The 27,757-nt window shown below is 42.3% G+C and overlaps 1 long non-coding RNA gene across 3 annotated transcripts; it reads right to left on the reverse strand.

The window, feature by feature from the left end:
* Window positions 1-1,224: 1,224 nt before the first annotated feature.
* LOC114230894 (uncharacterized) lies at window positions 1,225-27,241 on the reverse strand. Of its 3 annotated transcripts, XR_008554959.1 has the most exons (5): window positions 27,067-27,241; window positions 9,362-9,539; window positions 8,702-8,828; window positions 5,176-5,437; window positions 1,225-1,482 (listed from the first exon to the last, which is right to left on the reverse strand). It is a non-coding gene; the product is annotated as an uncharacterized LOC114230894 (long non-coding RNA). The 3 variants fall into 3 exon arrangements; XR_008554957.1 differs by lacking the exon at window positions 1,225-1,482 and having other exon boundaries at window positions 4,090-5,437; XR_008554958.1 differs by lacking the exon at window positions 1,225-1,482 and having other exon boundaries at window positions 4,090-5,437; window positions 8,698-8,828.
* Window positions 27,242-27,757: the final 516 nt, after the last annotated feature.

Consider the following 27,757-nt stretch of genomic DNA (forward strand, 5'->3'; position numbering starts at 1 on the left):
ATGTAATTTGCCTCTCTGTAATTCAATAGACTTAGAGAAATCGATCTACAGAGAGATTTTTAAATCTATAATTTTACCACAGTTGGGAGAAAATGAATAGCATAATTGACCAAATATAATTCTCATCTCTGAGGCTCACCATGATATGTCAATATTTCAGAAAGGAAAGAAACCAACATTTATTGAGCACCTACTATGTGGCAAGTATTGAGCTAAGTGCCTTTTTGATCCACTCACATTTCGACTTGATCTTTCCTATAGCAAAAATATTATCACTGTCTATAGATTAGAGGAAGGCAGCTCAGGAAAGCTAAGTGGTTAAACAAGAAGTGGGAAAAGCAGGATTCAAGTATTCAAGCTGATGCCTGTCACCTTCAGGACCAGTGGGTATAGGAGGAAGCGTAGTGACAATCATCAAAGACCTCACTAGTATTGTTCCCTCTCTCTCCTTGTTTGCAGAGCAGCCGGCACTGCGCATGCGGTGTAAATGGATTCAGAGGTTGCCCTGTGCATGAGTGGAAGGGGCCTTCTGTTCAGCAGGTTACACTCTCAGTTATTATTATCCTTCAGGAATTATTGCCTTGTTACCGAATTTAATGGGAAAGTTTTTGGTGTTTCACAGTAAAGTGTGCTGTTAACTTGTGGTTTAAGATGGTATATTCATTTCCTAGGGCTTCCCTAACAAAGTACCACACACTAGGTGGATTAACACGTTAGAAATGTAATATACTAGCCATGCAGCTGTATGGGCAAAATAATAGGCTCAAAATATATAGAGTCAAAATAATTAAATATAGAATTAGACATTGACAACAAACGCAGGAGATATGAATTTTCATGCCCAGCGTTTGAAACTTTCTAATGGAGGAAAGAAATGAGGGCAGGACAGAACTCAGTGGCCTTTCCATGTTTTACAAGAGGGACTGTTCATGCCGGATGCATTCTCTCTGAAGAAGCTGTTAGTGAGACAAGGGGACCCCAATGACAGGTTTCCTGGATTCTGTGGACATGCATTTCACTTCAGCACTTTGGGGTATGCACAACCACAATGAAAATTGCTATCAGGACAAGCAGAAAATGCATGGCTACCATCTGTGTGTAAGCTGACCCTGGTGGCCATGTGTGATTTCTTTAGAATCCACTCTGCCTCAGAAGACGCTTTTGGAAGAAATAAATAGTAAGTCATGGCACCTCACCACTCACTGTTCATTCATTAAACTTTTATTGAGACACTAATATGGTTATATGAGGAATCCAGCCCTGAAAATAGGAAGATGAATAAAACAGACATGGCCCATTCACGCCCTCCTGGGACAGAAAACCTGTCCCTCGGGAAGATAAATCAAGTAAAGCTGTGGTTGTAGGTCACCGGTTTCCAAGAATTATACTCTCATGGGGGCAGGATGTAGACATGGATTTCTTCGATTCCCTCACATCTTGGAGAAGACAGTACGGAGAGATGATTTTTGTGATGAGAAGCTGCTGGCGAGAAAAGTGATGTGACAGAAAGTGTCATAGCCTTGGGCTAAGAGAAAATCAGCAATTAGCCAGAGAGAGATGTGCCCCCCACCCCCCAAAAAAAATTGAAGATGGAGAAAAAGTTTCTTAATTTTTACACATATGCCAAGGAAAGGGGTGCTGTGGGGAGCGACCTCCTTGCCCTGGGTACAGACAAGGCTGTACTCCATCGACACATCCTGGCAGACGGAACTGAGAGCGCTGGGAAAGTCCTGAGGTTACATTTTTCTTTTTGAAGAATGCTGCCAAATTGCTAATTTGGACTCACGTTCTTTTTCTGCAACATAGCTTTCTCTGACCGCGAAGGAGCCAGGGTGTAGACAGCTAAGTATCTTAATGTTTGAGAATTGCCAACGCTGCTTCTCCTCCCATAGCTCTCGGGTGGATTGTTCCATAGGGTTAAATGGCTCATTCAGCAAAGTGGCTTTTGTGTGCAGTTAATGTTTGTTAATTTGGTTAAATGTCAAAGTATACATTATTTTTTTTTTGAGGGGAAGTTCCTGGAATACAGCCTCTACCCCCAAACCCTTTCAATATTGAGGGGTGAGATGTTTTTCCCAAACAAATGCCGAGGCGATCATATTCAGGGTCTGCTTGAAAGTGAATGGACGGTATCTTAGTTCAATGTCCCTCTTGGGAGAAGAGACAGTAATAACTCAGCACATCTGTGTTTAGAGCCATGGTTAAGGGGATAGTTGAGAAAAACCCACTGGAAAAATATTGCCATTATTTTTCCTGGCCCCTAAAGAAAGAAGATGGGTTTTGACTCAATTATTGGTTGACTTGTTTTGGTCCCCTAGTTTTTGTTCCCCTAATATTTTAATATTTCTCCTTAATCTTTGTGTCTTGTATGTTCTGGGTATTCCTTTTTTAATCGCTGATGTGTCCATATCTGTATATTCTGGTTCTGGTTGTTAGGATGCTAAGGATTCAGATAGTTATTGAATTCTCTTTATAATGACCAGGTTTATTAAAGGCTACCAATCAGTTATGTAAACTATACACAGTAAATGTGTGGGTAGGTTAAAGCGCTTGATTCGTAAGCCCTGGCGTCCATCTGCCACTAAAGTAAACAAAAACATGGTTGTCTTTTTTAAATCACAGGGGGAAAACAGATTTAAGGGTCTCAGTTTAGAAGATCTCTCATCTTTTTTCCCCCTTAAGAGTATGGTCCCTGCTATAGACCTCTGCACTGGTTAAATTGCACTGCGTCTAAGCTGAGGGTAGAACGTTGGAGTGATTTGTGGCTCTCCTAGAATTTTAAAATTCTGTGTCTTGTCCTCTTTTAAAAAACCATTCTCTTTGTACTGCTCCTCTCTCTTGCATCTCCCTGGTATCGGAGTGCAATGGTTTAGTTCTTCCTGCCCATTCCCTGCCTGCTCACCTGCTGGGTGGGGAGGTCAGGTCAGTTTCTTCTAAGCCTCAGTGATATGCTCTCTTCCTTTTGTTGTATCAGTTACCTTACACTCATCACTCTTTTCTTCCTAAAATCTCAAAGAGGAAATCCGCCCCCCCAACCCCTCAGGGTCAAGATGTGGGGTCTATGGAGACCTGCTTTAGATTGCTTCTAAGTTCAGAGGGATAAAGGCCATTATAGTGGCTCTTTCATGGCAGGGAAGGCCCCCCAAAACCAGCTGATCATAAAGAACATACATTTTCTCGATATGTCCACTCTTCAGATTATTCTCAGAATCTGTGACAATGGCTGATTGTTAGTTCTCAGCAGGGCCAGCTACGTGGGTCTGTGACCTGAGCAGTTGTCCAGGTCCCCATACTCAGAAGGACTCCCACTTGGTTGAATGCTCTGCTGTTGCCATCTTCAAAACTCTGAATAATCTTTGAATAAGAGTGTCCACATGTTGGTTTTGCACTGGGTCCCACAAATAACGGAGCCTGTCTTGATTCTCTACATAGAATTCTGACCATTTCTCTTTGCACATCATCAATGCAGCAAATGTTATTGGCAAATAAATGGGAGTTCCCATTGTCCTCATCTCGGGAGGGTCAGGGACACCTATGTACCTCCCTGGACCTGGGAAAACATGTTAATATTTCCCAGGGTTCAAGGGGGAGAGGTGAGTTAAACAATGATTTAGCTTAAAGAGCCAAAGAATTTACAATTGCTTTGGGCGGTGAGCTTATTCACTGATAGCAGCATTTTTATGAATGGAAGGGAGCAAGGTCCAAGGTACTTTCCAGGTTTGTGGAAATGAGTCATGTCTTATCTGAGAAGTTCTCTGAATTTTGTGGCCCCTGGATCCTTGGAGGTTATATCACTTTAGGTTTGGTAAGGAGTCCTATGTCCTACTTGACTTATGTAATCAATAATTTTCCTTTGTTTGTTGTTTCTCCCAATGTCCTCTAAAACTGTGCAGAAATGATCTGTGAATTGCCCCAATATTGTGTCGATGCTTCTCATGGATGTGCTATGTCCAGGGATTAGACTCTGGTAAACCAACAGAAAAATGTTTTCATTTCATTTTCCTGTACCTTTGTCCCAAACCATGAGTTGGACCTCCATTGCCTACTAGAAACAAAACAAACAAACAAAAAAACACAACCACTTCCTCCTTTGCCAGGCGTTGAAGATACATTTCAATCTGGTTATTAATCTGTTTTCCATAGATGTGCCTAACTTCAGGGGTGGGGATGACATTTTGCTAGAAGTAAAGATAGCTTACACATCTGAGAAGTGTGGCCAATGGGACTTATAGTTAAGAATGGACAGACAGGTTGGTGGAGAGACCTGACCATCTGGCTTTTCATCCTGGAGGCATAGCCACAATCTCTTTCTGACTCTGCCTTTGATTTCCTTCTGTGTTGATGAGATTTTAATTGGGTTAATGAAGGAAAGGCAGGGAATGATCCCCTTCCCGCAGAATGCTCCATTGTAGAATTCCTACTTAGTGGATAGCATTCTGAGCAGGATTGTGTTTACTTATTTCTTCGGTTTTCTTCCAGTTCTTGATTTGGTGGAGGAATGAATTAAACAATTTATTTAAATTTTTTTAAACACCCACAGGGGTCTAGATTCACTGTCTGTCTTACCCAGGGCCTCGCTTTCAAGGAAATGGAAAGACTCTGGGGAATGGAATTGGGAAGTCAGATTTCAAGGTTAGCAGGAGGAGTAGCGGTCAAACTTTTTGAGTCTTGTTTTCCCCATACTGAAGAAAATTGGGTGAAGGTCATGCACCACAGCGGCTGTGTTGGTTACAGGATACAGTCTGTGAAAACTCCCCAACCCAGTGTCTAGTGCATGACAGCTGTTCCAATTGCACTTAGCTGAACGAGAGCAGAGGAGTAACTCTGTTGTTAGTGTTTTTATTGCTAGTTTTGTAGTGCTTATGTATCTAGTGTTTTTATTGTTGTTAAATGTCCCTTTGGCAGGAACCTAGGGTTGACCAAAGTCTGCTTCATTTGCTCAAGTCAACTCCCTGTTGATGTTCTAAGGGAGATAGATATACAAAGGATTGTGACAAAGAAACCCCAAATTACAATAACTGGCATATGTGTCTGAATCTCAGGGCAGGCGAGTGAGTAAGGTGGAGCATGCAGAAATCCATTACACTAACATGGTCAGGCTTAACACATGTTCCGGACCAATATAACACACCCACTAGGCCTGGGAGAATGTTACCAGAGCAGGAAAGAACTCACTTGGCTCATCCTGCAACTGAGAGTAGTCCTGGGTCTGCTTGACAAATGAATCGGAAAGGGCAAGGTGGCCATCCATCAGCCTCCAGTATGGGAGTGAGCCTGTCCTACAGAGACGAAGGAGAGGAAAGGGAGAGCCCGAGTATAACGAGAGGGAGCATAGACATAATGAGGCACTCAAAGGCACAGTGACCCTGATCCCCAACAAACAGGACTAAGTCAAATGCTGGTTCAGGTTCTGGCAAATCTGGAGTCGGTCTTCCTCCTGGGAAGGAGCATTTCAAAGAGGAGGATTAGAAGGGCTTCACCTACCACCGCCCCTCCCCCGCCAACCGCCCTCAGAGGCCACGTCGTCTAGACTTGATTTGATGTCTCTCAAGGGAAACTTAGATTTTTATCCTCACGAGAGAATTCGACAACAGATTACACTCATTGGGGTCCTACTCTTTCCTCCTGAACAGAGGAGGGACACAGTTTACGCCTTCATGGAATTCCAAACTCAGATTCCAAGAAGAAAATTGCATTTGTTCATGTAATAAATAATAATGCATTTGGGCCTGGCAACCACGAGGCATGGCTGCAGAAGATATATAATACAATTAGCCCTTGCGGAGAGTTGCCAGCTGACAATGGGGCGAGATTTATGTGTTTGCTTTTTCCATAAGTACAATTTTATTTGATAAGTGCAGTCCGAAGATATAAAGAATTAATCCAGGGTCTGCATTGTGGGAGATTTCCTCTGTAATATTAAAATAAATATTACCCCTCTATCCAATTATATAAAATTATGTTAATAATATCTCCTTTGTTGTTGTTGTCTGCCTGTTTCATCTTGGTAGCCAAAGAGTTTATTAAAAGCAGTGACTGGCTTCCTTTCAGAAAGAGGTAGTTTTATTTATTTCTTTATATATTTTTTTTATCATCTTAGAAGAGGACAATGATTTCCTTTTTAAAGAGACATTCCTGAGTGGGGTGAAGGGTCTGGTTTTCATGAGACAACCTTTGCTCTGAGCCCTCCCCTAACTGTAACTCCTCCCTGATGGTAAACTTGAACTTTTAGGAATAGCAGAGTCACACTCTGCTCTGAATACGTTTCTGCGATTGGGGGCACAGGCATACCTTGTTTTATTGCGAGTCACCTCATTGTGCTTCACAGATGTTGCAATTTTGTTTACCAATCGAAGGTAAGACCCTCCACCAGCAAAGAGATTACAATTGACTTTATTTCTATTGTTTTATTGTGGGGGTCTGGAACTGAACCTGCAGTATCTTCGAGGTATGCCTCTGTAAAATGGGCGGGGCACTCGGTCATTTTGAGGGATTCAATGCATAGCAATGATGGAGAGTAAAGGCTGCAATGTAAGAGGGTGGAGGGGAAGGCGTGTGGAGGAGTTATTTTCTCAAATTCCCACGTTACACCCACACATTTAATGGCTTGCTGTGGCTACTTACTAAGAGTTTATCCTTAGCCAGGGATGTGTATACAGTCTCTGCCAAGCAGACTTAGAAGCTGGGAGAGAAAGCGAGAAGTGACAGAAAAATTCAAGTGTGCATTGGGCTCACACAGAAGTAACGAGGCCCACTCATTCACACAGGCATACAGAGCAAACACACACTTGCCCACTACTTGCATTAGCTGCCACTTCACTGCATATGTGGCCCATTGTCTGCACACTGCTAGTTGCTGTCTATGGGGAAGAAAGCACAGAAATTACTATTGCACATTTAGAAACTTTTATACCAATTGGCCACTGTCATTTTATGTCTGTGGAATCTAATAGGAATAAGAATAGGAATAAAAATTTGGCCTTATAGCTTGCATTTTATTATTTTAGACATATCATTTGCTAGTAATTAAGTTGTTTTTTTTTTAATTTTTTATTGGGAATACAATGAATTGGAAAAGAAGATAAAATTGGGTTTTTCACCGGATGATTTAATAAAGTGCAGGTCTATACAGATAGAACTTTTTCCATCCACAGACCCCATTCTAAAAATTAGAAGACAGCAGAGCCCCAATAAATGTTTGCTGACTTGACATCAGCTTTGAATATGACTCAAGCAACTACTTTACTCCCTAACTTTTAAAAAGGAAAAAAAAAATTTATTGATTTCAGAGAGAAAGGGAGAGGGAGAGAGAGAGAAACATCAATGATGAGAGAGAATCATCGATTGACTGCCTCCTGTGTGTTCCCCTACTGGGGATTGAGCCCGAAACCTGGGGCATGCGCCCTAACTGGGGATCAAACCATGACCTCCTGGTTCATAGGTCGATACTCAACCACACCACTGAGCCACACCAGCTAAGCCATTGGGAGGGGACAAATAAGAAGAAACTAGGATTTAGTGCAGTCTCCTCTGTTCCAAACATGCATAGATTGAGACCCCACAACAATCCGTTGCCGAAGTATAATGCAAACCCTTTTACAGAGGAGCAAATCCAGGACACACAGGTTCCACAGCTCAGAAGGGGTGGGGCCAGGTTTCCATCCCAAGAGACACTTCTTTCTTTTCCTTGCCTGGCCTGGACTTCGCTGAGACACCCAGGGAGCTGGGGTGTTGTGCCCACTCTGCTCCAGGTGCCCACCGTGTGAATGAAGCACACTCTAGGCATTCTCTCAACCCCTCCTCCAGCCCTCAGACCCGAGCTCTATCCACATGATGAATCTGAGCTGTGGAGACGTAGGTTCATTGATATTTATGTTAATGTTGCTGATGCAATATCCCACAATGCAGACCCCCAGTTAATTCTTTATATATTCGGGCTGCAGTTGTCAAATAAAATTGTACTTATGGAAAAAGGAAATATGAGACCAAGCAGTGTCTGACATTGATTCTGTTCGGCGAGAGGCAATGTGGCTCAGAAGTTCATTTTTTGAGTTTACTAGAGGCCCGATGCACGAAATTCGTGCAAGGGGCTCGGCCCTCACAGCGCCGGCTTCGTTGGGAAGGTCATTCAGCTGTCTGGTCTAATTAGCATATTATGCTTTTATTATTATAGATTATTAGAGTCCAACAAGCTGTACTCATATCCAGGTAACATAGGGGGAGGCACGGCTGCTATGTAAGGCTGTGCGAGCTGTGCACAGTGCAATGTCAAGGGACTCCACTTCCACTGTCATTTATGTAACGGCAGTTGTGCAGTGCACACCTGCGTGCCTGAGTCAGTGGCCGGGCTGGGAAAGGCTGCTGAGCCCCAAACCTGCTGTCCAAACTAGTCTCAGATGCACTTTTCAGAAAACACCAGCTCCGCCCCTGCTCTCAGCAGAGAGAATGACTCTACACACTCTGCTTGGTGCCCCCATTGTCCAGCCCCTGGGATAGGTCACTGGTCAGAAACAAAGCAAGATGAGCTTGTGATACACCCTTTGTTGGCCCTTTCATCTCTGGCTCGCTGCGCTTTTATGAAATGTGAAAGTAGATTATGGGCTGTAAAGCGCTATAGAACTCCGTTAGGTAATGATTAAAACATAGCAAATGCTGCCAATGATAATAAAGGAAGAATGAGGTCATAGGAAAACGTACTCACGTTTCAGCTACTCTCGGTGTTTCGGAAGGTCCAGATTCCCCAAGAACAAAACAAGCATTTGTTCCTATTGCTATCTCTACTGGCCTCTCTTAGTAAGACTTGGCATGCAGTAGGCATTTCATAAATGCTGACCAGTGAAGGAAGGAAGGAAGAAAGGAAGGGAGGGTTAAATGAGTGGATAAATGAAGTTGTAGGGAGAGCAGACACTGGGAACTCGCTGCCTGGATGTAACATTTTCGGAGAGGTAGACTGGTGTCGACTATACCATGGTACCCTTTAGCTGTAAGTTACTTGTCATGGAAACAGGTGTTTATTGAGCCCCAACTGTGTCAAGCCCTGTGTTAGGGGCTTCTCCACATGCGAGTTCATTTCAACACTCTTCAATCTCATAATTACTATGGTTCCATCTTACAGGTTAAGTTACTGGCTTAGCTTCACGCTTATAAGTGACAAATACAGGATTGGAACATAGTCCCACATGCATCCAGAGCCTACACTTTTCTGTCCTATTTGTTAAGCCAAGCAAAACCGCCCCTAATTTATGTAGAGATAAACTCCCTTTTTGGAATCATGGGTTTTTCAAAGTGTCCCCCCACCCCCCTCCCCAGGCATGTTGTTAGGTTCTTGCCTTCCCTGAGAAATCCTTTCTTTCCCACATACCTGGCTCGGGCCGTGGCTCCAGGAGGGGGACACCAGGCATGGGTCGTGGGACGCAGCCGGTCACCTCCAGGCTTTGTTCCAGCATCACGGTGCGTATTCTTAGGTACAGTGCTGCGTTAATGGCTGAGAAGGGCCAATGAGAAGTCTAAGGGTATACGTCGGAAGTCCATAATGAAAGCTAAAGCAGGAAAAGAGGAAGGATGGAGGAAAAGAGAAAGAAAGAGAAGAACGGAAGGGAAGAAAGGAAGGAAAAGAGAAAGATTAAGATAATAAGGAAACCTTGCTTAATCATTGAATTATTGGATTCATCTTTTCCTTCAATGATCAGTGGTAGAAAACACTGGGGACATTCAGATTCAGGGTAATAAAAAGAGAGAAAAAAAAATCGCTTCGTTGTTCTGTCATTTGATGCCATTATATGCCAGAAGGGGCTGCACACTGCTGACTGGTTTTGTCGATGTTGTTAATTTCCCTTCCAGCCTCTGGAAGTCCTGGGAACAGGCCTGAGAGGGTCGTTGTTGTGAGCAGGGAGGGAGGGCGGGGTGTGCAGGTCAAGTGTCAACACCGCTCAGTCTTTCAACCTGTCAGCGTGGTGCTACTGCTTCTGCCAAGGCCTGGAGCTTTCCCTGTGGCCCACACGTCACCTCAAATCTGACTATGTTTCTAGGGCATGGCTTGTTAGCCCCCTCCCCCTTCTCTCCTGCTTGGCTGCTGACCCAGCATCAGTTCCTTTCACTGCCAGGGTGGCGTGGTGGGGGCAGACCTCCCGCATCCTCGAGGGCACCTGGTCCAGCCCACCAAGCGGGGGCAGCTTGACACTCCTGGAGTGCTCCTCCTCCCTGCACTGCTGAAAGAGGGTGAGGCCTGGGCAGGGCATATTGCCAGTGCTGCTTGTTCCTGCTCCAGTAGATACTTCTAGGGTTTGGGTACAGTTAACAGAAAGTTTCGGGCATGGGGATTGGGCCTCTTGCCACTGAAGCTGCAGAGCCTGGAGAACTCCCAGGTGTCTAATTTGCCATGCTCGGCGCTGGAAGGGGATTTGAACATAGCGCCCTCTGTTTAATTTCCTCTGTGTAGACTGCATTCTAAGGCTGTCTCTCAGAGCTTCATCATGCTTAGCCACAGGGCGATGTCTTCTGGTGGCTTTCTTGCTCTGAATTCTGAGTTCCCAAGGATTCCAGAGCAGCATGTAAATGTGCTCTGTATTGCCGAAACCGGTTTGGCTCAGTGGATAGAGCGTCGGCCATCAGACTCAAGGGTCCCAGGTTCGATTCTGGTCAAGGGCATGTACCTTGGTTGCGGGCACATCCCTAATGGGGGGTGTGCAAGAGGCAGCTGATCGATGTTTCTCTCTCATCGATGTTTCTAACTCTCTATCCTTCTCACTTCCTCTCTGTAGAAAATCAATAAAATATATTTTAAAAAAATAAATAAATGTGCTCTGTATTCCAGGCCCATGCCGTGGCCGGGACCTCCAGTGCGCTGCCTGCTAATGGCCCCTGCAGAGCCCACTTTTTGTCACTGGCTTGGTGGGTGGGCACTGGGCAGGCTGTCATTGGAACCATCCCCTTTTTCTCCAATCAAGGATTTGGGGCAAAAAAGAAAATCCTGTGATGGTGTGGAATCCTGCATCCAAATAATCCAGGATGTCTCGGGCCTTCCTATCTCTTGGATTTAATTCTCTGGAAACTTTCTGAATAAACTTGCAGTCATCCTTTCATACAGCTTCTAACAGACCAGATGTTTACAGGCCGATTAGAAACTTTAAAACTCACATAGACTCTGGTTCATGGGACTTTAGGGTCATGTCCTTCACTCCTTTGATTTGGTGACCATCTTCCTAAGCACATTTGGGCTTGTGTGGTTGGGGAGATTAAAGGTGGAATCTTATTTCCTCTCCCTTGAATCTGAGTGGCCTTAGTGACTTGCTTAATAACGCAACAGAAATGTTCAGGGACATCCACAGCCAGGCCATATAAAAGGCTTGCAGCTTCAGCCCAGACCTCTTACAGCCCCTGACCTTTGTATGGATCACATGCGGATGAATAACCACCACTCATTTCAACCTCTCCATAAACAGCTTCCTCTGGGATGGGTGCCATTAATAATCAACATTTATAGGATTATTTAGAAAATTTAAAGCTATTTTGCAGACCGTTCATTTAATAATTTCAAAAACTGGTGATTATTATTAACATCACAGTTGTTATTAGTGCCATCATTACACTAATTTGAGATGCAGGAAAATATGCTTTGCTCTCCCATTTTAGAGATGGAAACAGACCCATCAAGGCTGCGACTCATCACAGTAAGAGTTTTCAGCTCATGTGAGGGAGACATAACTTGTTAGCCAGCACTTTTAGTTGAAGGCTGGGGGTCTATGAGGTTTGGCACGCTCTTTCCATTTTGCTTTCCCATTATAAATTGAGTTGTGCAGAAAACCCAAAGTGTCTTTAGGTATGATCTATCTCCTTTTGTAATTTCAGAATTTGATGCCAATGATTTTCATTAGCCCTTTTTGTAGAACTACATCTGGCTGGCTGTGAAAAAATGCCTTACCAAAGTTCAAAAGTGTTATCTCCAGGAAGTCAATGAGAAGGAAAACAACATCTTATCAGCTGGAGCCAAGTTAATGTTTCTCCATATATGTGATGCCTTAGATTGGGGATCAGAGGGATTAAGGAGTACATGGGTCATGATAAGACCTTAGTATATAGCACGTGGCAGGCCGCAGAGGAGCCTTCATTTATTTGGGGGCTAAAGGGACCTCGGCTTTGGGAATAACTTTAAGGGAAAAATCAGTTATGGGCATTGGCCGGCAAACTGTGGCTCGCGAGCCGTGGCTTGCCGCTCTGTTGACTAATGAGTTTGCCGACCACTGTTCTAGTGGATATGGAGAGTTTGAACATGTCACAAGCTTATCATCATATGAAATATGGAGGCCAACATCTCATGTTGGCTGGATGTGGGTCAGGGGCTTTGCATACATAATACTACTTAATCCTTCCACAAAGCCATGAGGAAAGGAAAGGAAACCAACAGCAAAAACTGGATGTACATGTTATTAATATGGTCTCTGGGTCTGCCTGACTTAGGATCCAATCATGACTCCATGATCCATATGTGACTGAGGCCAAGTAGACTAATATTTTTAAGCCTCAGTTTCTTTACCTGAAATTAGAGGTGATGCAAGTGAAGTACTTGGCTTAAAGTACATTATATAGTAAGAGGTCAATAATGGATAGCTAATTTTCCTCACCCTCACCATCATCACCATTAGGACTATTATCACTGTTATTACCACCATCACCATCATAACCATCATCACCATCATCTCCATCACATCACCATCATCATCACCATTATCACAATCACCATCATTATAATCATTATCACCATCATCACCATAATTATCATCACCATCATTATCACCATCACAATCATCACCACTATCACCATCCTCATCACCGTCATTACAATCATTATCATCATCAATACTATCATCATCACCATCACCATCATATATCACCATCACTATCATCACCATCATTATCACCATCACAGTCATCACCATCATCATCACCATTGTCATGCTCACCACTATGATTATCTCCATTTTCTAGGAGACTTGGTGAGCTCAAGCTCAGTGTTATTTGGTATGGGAAATATTTTTAAGTTGTGCTAATACTTTGCTTTATATAACTGTTTCTCATAGAGAGGAAGTTACTCCCTTTGCAACTACTTTTCAATCCTAATCATCTAAAGGGGAATGTCACCATTTGGTGCTAACAGGATTTTAATGCCTCTCAAAGGCTTAACAAAGTGAAAGCAGGTCTTAGGCTCAGAACTCTAGACAGATGTTATATAACTAGACTTTAACAGTATGGCTTTTATTATAATTTCTTCACTCTCTTCCTTTTTATTTATAGCAAATAGTAATAGTTTTGCACTTAAAGTGCTGATAAAAGCTCTTATACAATGCTATTAAAGAAAAGGATAAAATATTGAGTAGATTAAAAGTAAGTAACAAATAGTACAGCATGTACCTGGATATGACCGAAATGGTGATGCTGGTACATGAATATTTGTAGACTGAAGTGTTGCCCCCCCAAAAAACAACAACAACAACAAACAAACCTACATTAATTTTGGTTCTAGACTAAGAATTGTGCTTTTCTATCTATCTCTGCTCTTCCTAAAAAGCCTAGTACAGTGTCCACTGTGTCAGAACCAGCCAGGAAAACCTAATAAACATGCAGCTTATTGGCCTTGACCCAGTGGTGTCCTGGAACCAGCTCTGACCAGCTCACAAGAACCATTTGGGCACATCTCTTCCCAACTCTGTTCAGTGACATATCAGTAGCTGAAATTGGCCATGGTGAGAAATTTGCACCAGGAAATTGGCACAAATCAATGTGTTGTCCATCCCTCCCCCACTGCTCCCCAAGAGCGTTGTTTGCAAAATTTACCATCACTCCAACTGCCCCTACCCAAAACCTACTGAGTCAGAAACTCTAGGCCAGAACCCCGGGTATCCAGGAAGCTGCCTGCCACCCAGGTGATTCTGTTGCTCAGTCTATGTTTTAATCACTAACTGAGAGCCTCCCAAACTGGACCTGCAACTTATGTTTTCTCTAAGCCACTCTCTATGCTAGCCCCCCCCCCCCCCAAGCACACTCCCCCAGCCTCTGCCCATGAAGATTCAGCTATAGAGAGAGAAAATGCTGCCGAGGCTTCCCTATCCTATGAAGCAGAAAGGCACTGGGCAGGGAAGGAGAAAAGTCTCATTTAAACACAAATAGCTAAAATAATTGCTGAGCAAATCTAGAAAATGACTGGCTAAGTAAATTGTTTTTTTTGTGTAAAGTTTCTTTGAGCTTGCCCCTGGTGGGGCCAGGGGGAGGGGAGAAAGTGACTCCCTGAGAGGCTTGGCTGACAGTTGAATCCCTGGCTGCACCTCCCCTGAGTGACACAGGCATTTCCTACTGCTGCGCTGCAGGTCACAGCTGCCTCTGCCTGCAGGGCTGCTGAGCTTCCCTGGGAAGCCGGGAAGGATGGGAGGGATCGCTGCAGACACTGAAATACCGGTCTGGTGCTGCTGTGGCATTGGCTTCCTGAAGCTATGCCCTATTGTGATCGATGTGGAATCATCTGAAATGGTGTCTAATTGTGCAAATAAAAGGCTTAGGGACAACGCTACCCATTACTGGGTATCTAATATGTGTTGTTTATTCTGTTAAGGTGATTTTATTTGGAATAAATCATAACAGCTTGATGCAGGAAGATCAAAGAGGTACTGTGTCCAGCCCTTGGCACACATTTACTCACATGTACAACAACTCTGTGTGTTCCATATTCTTATTCTGCACTGAGGAGCAGAGCTGGGATTCCGTGTGGCCAGGCTGTCCCCGGGCGATGAACTCTTAACCAAGGGAGGCAAAGCTGCCTCTTCTGGCCTGGGCATAGCCATTCCCTTTTAAGTCCTCCGAGGTGGGTAATGATTGTGGTTGTGTTGCTGAGGAAAGGAAAACTCGGAGACACTTGCCCCAGATCACACAGGAAATGAAAGAAAGTGCTAGAATGAAATCAAGAACTGAAACAGAAGTAAGAGCACAAGGATGTCACCATTTTGTATGCTGAGCTGCTGCTGCTCAAACCCACGGGAGGTGAAATCCTCAGAATCACAAAGCTTGAGACCAGGAGTGACCGAGTGGGGTCCGGGGTAGAATAACTCCCCACTCAGTCAAGCTCAGGCTCTGCGCCCCTGACAAGACTGTTCTGCTCCTGTCAAAGGGCCATTATAATATTAGCTCAAGGTATCATCGCTCAGATTTTAATAAAGTAGCATGCACAGCCCTCCTGGCAAAATTCCTGACAAAGCAGGGGAAAGTGTTCTTGTTATTATTTCAACCCAAAGGTGGATGCTTTTGTGAGTTAGCCTGCCTGTCCCCAAGGTTAGTCCAGCCATGAGCACTAAACCCAATCAGGAATGCCAGCCATTAACGAGAGAGAGAGAGAGAGAGAGAGAGAGAGAGAGAGAGAGAGAGAGAGATGGATGATTGACACAAGGTAGGAATGTCCTGGTCCTCCAGAGAGGCTGGCTAAACCCCCTGGGCTGGAAAGAGGGTCATGTATAGGTTTTATCTTCCCAGAGGAACTCACTTATTTGTCACCACCTGGTCTGACCTTGAGGTTGACCCACTTACTCTTCACACAGTGGCCATATCAATGCCGAGCCTGCTGGGGATCAATTTGATCTCAGAGTGGTCTGCTCAGGCCAAGAGTAAACTCCCCTTTCCTGTCTGTGGGTCAGAATGAAGGCTGCCTTGTCTCCCGCTGGACTAGGTAGACATATTGGTTTCAATTTTTGATCTTAGGATGTCAACAGTTGCCCAAATGTAATGCAAGAAGCTGCCTGGGGCTTCTTTTCATTCTTGTTTATGTTTGAAAATACTTTCAAATATTATAAGATAATACTTGGTGATTGAAGACAACCTAGAAAATACAAATAAGCTAAAGTAAGAAAGAAATTTTAAAACCAGGAATCCCACCTTCCATAAATATAAGGTATACCTTAATATTCTTAATTCAACTCCAATTCTTTTAGAAACGAATGGAACAACTGCTTACCAAGCAATGGAATAAATAAATAACAATGAAATGTTAACTAGTTAAATAGTCTCGATTTTGATGCTTAAGAAAATTCACATGAATAAACATTTTGGACACTTGCCTTGAATTTTGAAAAGGAAAGAGCTGTCCCTGACCTCTTCTGGATAAAGGTTTCAGGAAGACACAGAATATTCATGGCCTTTGCCCCCCTCTGGTACCCACAGGGATGTCATATTTCAGAGTCTGAAAGGAAGGGGGAAGGAGCATTTAGAAGCCCATTTCAAATTGACTGCCTTCTTAGAAATTAATAACATTGAGGATAAAGGTAGACTGGGGTCTGCCAGGCACAAAAGAATGCTCTTTCTCACTCACAATCCATCCTCTGGGCTTTCCAGGTCTGCATAGAGAGAGGAGGAGGAGAGAGAATGAGAGGGTGGGAGTAAGAGCTCCTGCATGTTCATAAGACTTGCGAGGGAGAGGGGAAACTGAATTGCAAGCCACCCATTGACAACATCCTGGTAAAATTATCATGATTCAAGGTCTAGTCCTCATCTTTGCAAGCCCAGGATTATCATTGCCTTGAAGATGGAACAGTTTGTGTTGGCACAACCAATTTCTCACCCTTGAATGGTTGCAGGAGAAGCCAAATTGCAACTAGAAGATTGCTTGGTGAAGGTGCCATAAGAACAAAGCAAGTGGGTTAATTGAAGCAGCTGGTGTCTTTAACTTATCCTTCCATCTCCACCATGAGTGAGAGTGGCCAGGAAGTCTGGCGGTGAAGATGACCTGAGGTTAGATATTTTCTTTCCCATCTCTTCTGTTTACTGCTGTGTAGGATTTGGAGACAATACACCCTCTAAGCCGCTAAAATCTTCCTTGCCTCAGTCTTATCACCTGTAAAGTGGGAATGATGCAGTATGTACATATGCTGGTTTATGTAAACCGTCTGACACAGTACATTGCTGTTACCATGAGCCTTTTTTTTTCTTCTTAAATTTCTTAGATTAGAGCTATTTTGTTCCATTAAAATGACACTCAGCCTTCAACTAAAAGTACTTGCTTGACAATCTGTGGCCACGACTCCGCCATTTGGTTCCTGATTGTAAGACCCGCTCAGACTCCCCAGGGCTATAGGTGAAGGCTGACTAGTGGTATAATCCAGGAGAGGAGATAAGGAGATGCATACTGCCATCAGTGCCTGTAGGAAGAGTCAACATTCTGGGTACTTAGAGATTGGATATGTCTTGCTATCTTCACTCCTGTCATTCAGTGCTTATCCTCAGTCCCATTGTGTGGGCAAAACACACCTGTATCTAAGAGACAATCTTAGTGTCTGATTGGAGAGGCACCCCCATCATACCTAACAACATCATGCGCAACAGAACATAATCTTCTGAATCTCTCAGATTGCATATCGTTTATGAGAAAGTTTTATTAGCGGGCATTAAGATTACAAGGAATTAATTTTAACCCAGAAAGGAGTAATTTTGCAGGCAAGCAGAAACACTTTAGAATTTTTTATTAACCTCAATTGACATCTAGGGATTTGATGGTTTTCTTAAAGAAGGCTGGTTTGAAAGCCCAGCCATTTATGTGTAAACTTTCCCCATTAGTCGGACTAATTGCTCGAGGACTTGCCTACTCATCTCCTGTTTTCTCCTTGCCTGCAGCCCCCTTTATGGTCCCCACAGGGATTTAGATTCTCTCCTGGTATGCAAAAGTTAGATCAATTGGTGTCTTCAAAAGCACAGATGCCAGTCTTGGCTGCAGAGAGCCCACTATGGTCTAAAAGCCTCTTCTCATTCTGCTTCCCTTCCATGATTTAAGGCAGTGTTTTACAGTCAGGGGCCCTGCTCCCGGAGGGAGCTTTCTGCTTTGCTGCCTTAGTTTAGTCATCACATAGACAAGGCATTAAATGATACCAGGACACATCAAAGGACAGCTATTTCCTTTTCAGTTTTATTTCAGTGTTTCTGAAAGTGTCTAGGAGAAAAGGTCTAAATCGTCAATCCCTTTCTAGGGTTGCCAGTTTAGCAAATAAAAATATAAACTACTCCTGTCAAATCTGAATTTCAGATGAACAATAAATACATTTTTAGTAGTATGTTCCAAATAGCGCCTGGGACATACCTATACTAAAAAAGTACTTGTCTATCTGAACTTCAAATTTAACTGAGTATCCCGTATTTTATCAGGTAATTCCACTTCTTTCTGGTTTCCACTAATGGCCCTTTTTAACTAAGATTGATTAGACTTCAGGCTCAGAACCTATCACTGGCAATAATATCTAATTAAAATTTAATATCAAGATTTTGTTTTCATGGTATTTATTTTTACATGTACCTTTTAACTTAGGGTAAATAGTACTGGTTGTGTATTTACATTAGTTCTTTTCAAAATAATGTTAATTTAAAATTAAATTTAATTAAAAACTAAAAAAAAAAAGGTGGATTTTAAAAACATTAGTATAGAGTAAACTTGAATGTGGACCAAAATTACTGAGATTGGGACACCTTATTTCTTTTCTCTTTTCTTTCTTTCTGTAATTAGATATATGTTGCATATAAATCTGGGATAAAAATAGAATACTTAAAGAGAAGTTTAAGGAATTCCACTGCTCTCCCTATGAATTCTTATAACATAGGAAGAGGGGAAATGCCCAAGTTGCTATAGATTTTTTTTTGCCGGGACCCAATGAAACTGCCAACTCCCGAATAAGAGATTCAGGTTTTCATGAGTCTGCTTTCTTGTTTGGAATTTCCTTTTCCCTTTCATTCTTTACACTTTCTTCCCAAGTTTACTTCATTCAGTGGTTTTCAAAATCTGGGCCAGAAACATTGACTTGGCTGGGAGTAGGTTAGAAATGCAGAATTTTAGGCCCCACCTCAGAGCAGTCTTCTCTCTTGATAAACCTTTGAAGTGATTCTGATGAATCTTAAAGTTTGAAATCTACTGTCATAGTTCATGCATCAAGGCACAGCTACAAAGACCACCCCTTTTGCAAGAGCCTTTGTTTCTCTTAGCTGGAAATGTTCTCTTCCTTATCTGAATGCCCACAACAGTTCACCTGAATTCCCTTATTACTCTTTGTAGGCACTATAGTTATTTGCAGTCAGGATCCACTGTGATCACCATGAGCTCCCTGGGAAGAGGAACATTATAAATGTATATATAAAACTTACTGAAGAAATATCCAAACTCCTTATCTGACAGAGGGTTTTTAAAAATTAATTTATAAGCGGTCTTGTACATAGGAATCATTAAGAAAACAAATCACCCAACTCTTAATAGCATCTTGGTCTAAAGATACAAGCAAGACAAGACACAGAAGAAGAAATGCAAATAGTTACATATGCAAAAATATTCAGTTTTACTGGAAAGCAAGTAAAAAGAAATTAGGATATGAAGAAAGAACCGCATTAGCTATAAAATTAGCCAAGATTTAAAAATGGTAATATTCAGTTTTGGCAAGAATGCAGAAAAATAAACATTCATATAAAGTGGTGGGGGTGGGGCTTGTTAATCAATCAATATGGAAAGTAATTTGGCAGAATATATAGAGAGTCTAAGCAAAGTTCATGCCCTTTGACACAGTCATTTTTCTTCTTGGGGAAACGTCAGAAATGTGCATGAATATTTATGCACAAATATGTTCATTGCAACATTATTTATAAATAGCAAAAATGTGGGAATGGAATGCATGCCAAAATGGTTAAGTAAATTATGTTAAGTAGAAATGATGGACTGTATGTAGCTATAAAAAATGTTTTCAAAAGATATGTAATGACATGGAAAATTTGCCTCTTATCAAGTTAAGTTAAAAAAAAAAGACATCAAGATAAACATTTATATATATAGTACTATAAGAATTCTGTTAAAAACATATCCCTGTGTCCAAAAACAAAATAGACCCAAATGTTGGCAATGTTAGCCCTGTAGAGTAGGAAGTCCTATTACTATGAGATGTTGGGTCCCTTTATTTTCCTCTAGACTTTGTGGTATTGGGGCAAGGATAGACAGCTTGATCAATGGGAGAAAAGAATGTGTAGAAATAGATTCCCATATATCCAGTCAGCTGTTTTTTTAAAATATACTTTTATTATTGATTTTAGAGAGGGAGGGAGAGGAAGAGGGAGATTGAAACATCAATGATGACAGAGAATCATTGATTGGCTGCCTCCGGCAACGCCCCACATTGGGGATCTAGCCCGCAACCCAGGCATGTGCCCTAACTGGGAATGGAACCATGACCTCCTGTTTCATTATGTGGATGCTCTATCACTGAGCAACATTGGCCAGGCCAGTCACTTGCTTTTGAGGAACATCAGTATAAGCATATAGAAAAAAAACCAATAAACCTTGACCCCCTACCTCACTCCTTAGACAAAAATTAATTTAGATGGATCTGAGACTTAAATATAAAATTTAAAACTTTCTAGGATAAAACATAGAAGAATATCTTCATGAGTTGGAGGTAGGCCAAGACTCTTGGGGAGGAGGGGCAGTTTTGAGGAGTATCACAGAGTTAAAAATATCTGTCTCAAATTATTTCAAATTCCTTCACTAACCTTTCAAGTTAGTGTCAGGGATTTTGTCACTCTTTCTCTTTTTAAAAAAATTATCTTTATTGTTGAAAGTATTATGGATGTCCCCTTTGGTTTTTTTTTCCCTATTGACTCCCTCCACCCTCCCAGGCCTTCTGTGTCCATGGGCTGTGCATATATGCATATAAATTTTCTGATTAATTGCTCCCCACCCACCCCTGCCTTCCTTCTAAAATTTGTCAGTCTGCCCCATGCTTCTGTGTCTCTGTATCTATTTTGTTCATTAGATTCCACATATGAATGAGATCATGTGATACTTTATCTTTCTCTGACTGGCTTATTTCACTAAGCATAATACTCTCCAGGTTCATCTATGCCGCTGCAAATGGTAAGAGTTCCTTTTTGCAGCCACATAGTATTCCATTGTGTAAATGTACCAATTCTCCCTTCCGCTAAAGGATGCATCTGATGGTGGATTATTTGAAAACAACAGGGAAACATTACTCAGTAGCACAAAGACCCTGAGCTTTGGAGCTAGGCGGACATGGGTTTAAGTGGGTGCTCCTCTTTTCACCACAAGAGCAAGTCACTCAACCTCAAAGCTTCACAGGGTTATTTTGACATTTAAGCCAAATAATGTACATAAAGTGGCCAGCACCTAATATATAGTGTTGGGCGTGTAATAGGTACTCAAATATTTGTTCCCTGTCCTCGTCTCCTTTATCCAGGAACCGAAGTTGCTATCCCCAAGAGGTAGTGGTTAGGGCACAGGTTCAGAGTTAGGCTCTTTGGATGGAAGTCACACATGCTCCCTGAGTAACTTGGATCAAATTTTATTTACTCTCTCTGTGCTTCAGTTTGATCATAAGTAAAATACTGAATGAACCCCTAAGGTTGTTGACTACTAGATCACCTGCATAAAGGGCATAAAGTGGCAGAGCATATGTAAGAGATGTTAGCTACAATTACTATGGAGAGACCATCTTCAGATGTCAAAAATTATTTCCTCTGTCCCACTGCAATGGTAGGACAGAAGAAATAAGTGCTTAGGACCTCAGAGGGCTGTCTGAGTCTTGGAGATGTCTCAACTCTTCAAGGTCCTACTCTTTGTGTTCCAAGTGTCAATTAGATGTCGGAGCACATGCTTCAGGGGACCCGAACAACTCCAAGGTCATTCTACTTAGCCCAAGTGACAGTTGAATTATGAACATTTCTCATGTCCTCATCTCCGGGTCAGGATAAATTGCACTCTGTTTTTTCTTATTATTTTCATGGGGTCTGGGACACAGTCTTGTGAAATCATGTAGTGTTGAAACATTAAGACACGTAACATCTGTGGCGAAGGCCCGCTATCGAACCAGATGCTGGGTGTTCTCAGTCTGCTTTCCTGTCTGTGCTGAGGGGAAGAACTGTTGTAGAATGATGACTTTGCTGGTTCTGCAGGTTGAATTACTGAAAGGTATTTTGTCTTTTGAGTAGGTTTTTATACAAAGAAAAAGACACGGTGGATATCCAAAAATGAAAGCAAAATTTAGTTACAGCTTCCACCACTCAACGGGATGGTAAGAAGAGGGTTTCTGGTTCCGAGATAAACAATAGTTACAATATCAGAACTCCAGGCAGGGGGATGAAGACACTGCCACTAAAGGTTGGGTATGTTGCATCTTGGCCGCCTTGGGGTCCCTGAAAGTGCTGATTTCTATTTGTCTGGTCTGGGGAAGGTCATAAGTTCAGACAGCAGCATCTAGTAGGCACAGCCATGATGGTATGGCCCAGAGAAAGAGAGAGTGAGAGGGCTTTTTCCTTTGATGGTCTAGACTTATGCAGTCATAGATTTTATTGAGAGGGTCTGGGTATTCATAGATCAGTCCACAAAAGCACAAATACATGTATGCTTTCTAAATATCTCTATTAAAGCCTATCAAATTAATTCAGACCTACTATTTGTATCTGGTACCATGCCTGAGTAGAGTATAGATGCTCAATAATTGAGTATTCCCTTTAAATTTGCCCCCAGGATGTAATATTGCCCCAGTGACCATACTTTATATCATTCCTCCCATTCCATTTCTAGGAAGTTGGTTAATTTGCGAGGCCCGGGGGGAGAATTTGGGAAAAAGGAAATTATGAAGATCTCAATGGCCCTATAGAACAAGCTAGACATAGTATCATCTTAGTTAGGAGTCTTTTGGTTTCAAGCAACTAAAATCAGCTTTAACCAGAAGAAATGGCAATGGAGAAGTTTGTATTATAAGGCTTTGGTGTATATTATGATATTCAAGGGCAGGGAAAGAGCCACCATGAAGATGGGACTTGAACCTTACATGTCATTAGGACTCTCTCTCCATCTCTTGTCTTTGCTCATTTTTATGTATCTGCTCCTCTTTCTTGCTATAGTCTTTATCAATTCACAAGACTGAAAATGCCCACCATCTGTGTTCCACTCCATCTCAGCCAGGGGCCTACCCCTGTTGCCAAATGGACAGAGGGTTAGCAGGACAGCTCCCAGCAGAGATACCAAGAATACAGCCAAATTGGTGGCTCTTACATTAGTGATACTTATGTTTCAACATGGTTTTCTCCTTCCCTGCAAAAGTCAGAAGGTTGAGAAAGAACCCAAATATTCCAACAAAGCATTGAGAATACACTGTTTTAAGAGACAAATGAAAGATGCTACTAAGAAAGGGGACTCAGGGCTTGACCTTGTGGCATAGATAGTTCATTCATGGGGTCAGAACATCTCATCAATTAATCCTTAAAATATGCCTTCTTGTCCATCCTCATGGCTATTGCCTTCTTTAAAGTCTTAGTCCTCTCCTACTTCAAATACTCAGTGGCCCAATGATTTGGCCTTCCTACCTCATGGACTCCCTAGTCTCACTCCTGCCTATTTCCTGTCAGAGACTGGGATTGCTGAAATTCAAATATCCCCATGTCATCTTCACTCTTGAAAACGTTAGTGGCTCCAGTAGCCCTAAGAAGTTCATATGCTTTGCTTTGCTCTTCGGGGTTCCAGGCATTGGTTGTGGTCTCACTTCCTCATCATGCACTACCACCAGAGAAATTTTTTAGGTTGCCAAACTCATCTAACAGGAAAGGCAATGGGATCAGATCCTGAACTCAGGTCTCCCCTCCACTGCTGACTGGTTCTGTGACAGTGGGCAAGGTACTCATCCTCAGGCTTTTGTTTCCTCCTCGATACAATAAAGTTAAAAATACCCACCTGGAAGTTTTTGGGAAGAACTGAATAAAATAATTCACGTAAAATGATTTAAAGTTGAAATGATGTCTAGAATGCAGTGAGTATGCAGTAAACACTACCTGTTATTGTCATTGTCTTCACCAATAAATTAACACCATGATCAAACAAATAGGCCACCGTTTTGATTCCTAGACCTCCGATTTTCTTAGATGCCAAATTTTTCTATCTCACTCATTTCTCTGAAGCCAACTTGAACACATTCCTTTACTAAATGGCCAAAAAGAAGTTGAGAAGTGTGGAAATTAATATAATGCTGCCTCTTTAATGAGCCTTTAAACACAACACACCTCCCTCAGAGGCACCTAAATGATAAGAATAAATGTTTCTTAGAAATAATGTCCTTTTCTCCCAAGGAAGATGGATGAGACACTCCAGGCCTCAACATTGAGCTGCCCACGAGGTCTCTGGAATATGGGGTCTGAGCTGTAGGACCTCGCTTGTCACAGGGGAAGGATGTCGTAACCCATAATCCATGACCAGCTGGAAATAGAACATCATTGAAGAGATAAGGGCAACAATGGCTTTCTATCCAGTGATAAATTACTAACAGTTGCATTATTTTCCCTTATTTATATATGGGTCTTTTTATTGAATTTAGTGGGAGATAAATAAACGATCTGCCAAGCGTCTGGTTAATATTACTTCTCAGGGTCTCCTTTTTAGGCCCGAGTAGACTCCGACTGATACTATCTGTAAGCTTTTCAGGAGGGAGAGACATAACATTTGTTTCTGACAAGAACCCTCTGTTTGCCTTATCTGTTTCATTTGAGAGGCCATCGACCCCTAGCTTCTTTGGTTAAAACAAACTCTTTCCAACCACAGAGGGGTTCTTGAACTTGACTCTCACCACACAACGTGACTGGGTGACCTGGCTGCAAATCTGAGGACATCTGTCATGCACAGTCAGACTTAGCACTTCCTGTTGGCCACCAGGAGACAGTGAGGGACATGCTGCCGAATCTCTCCTCTTCATGCATTAAGTTTTCAAATTTGAACATTTCATCCTGATCCAAATAGGAATTCTTTTTCTTTTAATCATAACATTATTTTTTGTTAATTCAAGGAGATACCGATACTCACTGGTTTAGAAACACACAAGCTGGTCTATGGCAACAAAAATTAACCTTAAGCCACAATAAAAAATAAATAAATAACACTACTCTTCCACTAAGATATTGCAATAGAGCTGTGAACTCAGAGACCCTCCTTATATTCAGTATCCATCATTCCAATGCTCTGACTCTCTGCACCGTATTGAAGGCATGTTTCTACACGTGCCTGAGGAACTTGAACTCCTTCTGTGCAAGCCATTCCAGTGGTAACAGCCTCTGAAAACCTTTCTCTGGTCTTAGACCTGTGTCTCCAAACAGCTAATTTCTCTGCCGGGCCTCGTGTTGCTGGCACTCGTCACACTGAATTGCTGTGTCTCCAGGCGCCTTCCTGTCCTAGACAGCAAGTTCCTAGAGGACACACTACATTCTCCCTATGTCCTCAGGGTTTAGCAGAGGGTTAGGCGTGGAGTAAGTGCTTAGAGATTTCCTCTAGTTCATTATAAAGTCTAAGGGGACTTTATAAAAGTGTTTCTTTTCCATGAGTGCTGGTCTCAGTTTTTTCCTTCCTCTGGTTTATTTGCTATTTCAGAAATGTATCTCTCTCTAATTTCTATGAGAGCAGAAATTGTGTATATATGGATACACCATTTCCCCCAATGTCTAGCACATGCCTGACATATTTCCTAGTTGGCACTTAATATATGTTTACTGAATGATGCGTGAATGAATAAAAGAAAGGCATTAGACGTGGGATTCAAAGCCCATATATATGGGGAAATGTCATAATATTTCATAGAAGAACATACATCTGAGTCAGGCCCGGTTCAAATTCCAATGGCCACACAACCGTGGGGAGAGGGGAAAAAAATGTAGCCCCTTGTGCCTCAATTTCAGCATTTGTAAAAAGTGAGAAAAATCTTAGAGATGTTAATAAGGATAAAGAACCAATGCATCTGAAAGCTCCTACTTCACTCTGAGGCACCATTTTGATATTAGGACTCTTTCTTTGACTCATGCTCTACCCCTGACCACTTCTTTGAATGGTGGTCCATAAGCAGTGAACTGGGCCCAGATGAGGTTCAGGAAGACGTTCTGGACCTGGGTGATGCTCAGATTGCAGGAGCTATGGTACCAAATGAGAGAGAGAGTTGGGTGGGAAAAAGAGGCTGCATTGCTATGGCAACAAGGCCTGTCCTAGTCCCTTCAACTCTGCATATTCCTCAATGGAGTCTTGAATGAGTCATCCTTGTTCTGACCATCAGTGGTTCTTTCTTCCTGGACCCTCATCACCTCATCCTACATGGCTCATCAATGTTCTCCCTCTCTCTTTCTCTCTGACCTTGATTGCCCTTCTTTTATTCCTCAATTGAGCTGGGAGGCCATTTCCAGCTGCGATTGGGCAGAGTAAGAAAACCATTTTAAATCAAAGGTAAGAGGGAATAATTTGGGAGTCTGGCTACTAGCTGTGTAGCAATAGACTGTACATCATCCCCACAATTAGTGTGCTGAGTTGTGTCTGAACCTTTTTCTGTGTCTGCCCACAGAGCACCCCCCTGAGCCGCCGCCACCCAGCTTGCTTCAGGCTCTCCGCCTGGCTGTGAGATCACTGCAGGGCTCTGGCCAACCAGGAAGCTCTGGCTTAAAGTTTAAATTCCGAAATCCTTTACACTGCTACCTACATTATTCTTTTAAAACCAAATTGGGAGCATTCTACTCCCTTTACTTCATTTATCGAATGAGTTTCTAATTCTCCAAGTTAAATTTCATGTGCCTCATCCTGAGATTTAATGCTCTGGGTATCATGTGCCTTTAACTCAGCTCTCTAGCCTCATTTCCCCCTGAATCCTAGGGAGCACCACCCCCCAACATCATTCCAGACCCCATTTGAGGGGTCAAGGGGGGGGAGGGGAAGGAAACAGGGAATACTCCCTATATCTCTAACCTTCTTAATCTATATTTGTACTATTTTGTGTATGTCATCCTTGGAATTTTAAAGTCATGATTATCTTTTAATAGCCACTCAATTATCACCTTCTTTAGGAAAATTTCCGAGTCCCATAGTTAAAATAAAATTTCCCTTTAACTTTACTCCTAGAGCAGTTTGCCTGTGGTGCCAGGTGGCCCAATCATAGCTTGTGTGGTCTCAAAGACTACAATTACAGTAGGGTCTCAGCTCAGGCTGCTATAGAAAACACCATAGACCGGGGGCTTAAACAACTAACACTTATTTCTCACAGTTCTGGTGGCTGGGAAGTCCAAGATCAAGATGCCAGCAGAACTGGTGTCTGGTGAAAGCTTTCTTCTTGGTTTGCAGATGGCCATTTATTTTTCATGGTGTGGAAAAGGGTGGGGGAGGGGGCATAGAGGGAGAGAGAGAAAGAGAGAGAGAGATCTGGATTTTGAAAGAGAGATCATCTCTCTTGTGGATTTTCTTATAAGGACACCAATCTCATTCATGAGGGTTCCACCCTCCGGAACCAATTACCTCACAAAGGCTTCATTTCCTAATGCTATCACATTGGATTTAGCCTCCAACATATGAACTTTGGGGGAACTCATACATTCAGTCCTTAGCAAGTTATCTCTCACTTCAACCAGGGAGTGAGTTTCTTGAGGACAGTTTCTCGTTTCTACTTTCTACTGCTTAGTTCCCAGTCCAGGACACAGTGAGTGCCCGTGTATCTATGGGAAATGAATTTTAATAGTTTTCCCATAGATATCCTTTTCCCCTTTTATTGCCAGTTTCTTTGAAAGAACTACTTATTATGGAAATGTTCAAAGTACACAAAAGTCGAGAGAATAGTTTGGCAAACCATCTATTTCTCATCCAGTTTCAAACATCATGTCCATTTTTTGTAAAAAAAAAAAAAAAAAAAAAAAAAAAAAAAAAAAAAAAAGCAAGACTCTCCTGCAGACAAAGCCTTTG

This window comes from Eptesicus fuscus, chromosome 21, assembly GCF_027574615.1.
Source record: "Eptesicus fuscus isolate TK198812 chromosome 21, DD_ASM_mEF_20220401, whole genome shotgun sequence".
Classification (NCBI taxonomy): Eukaryota; Metazoa; Chordata; class Mammalia; order Chiroptera; family Vespertilionidae; genus Eptesicus; species Eptesicus fuscus.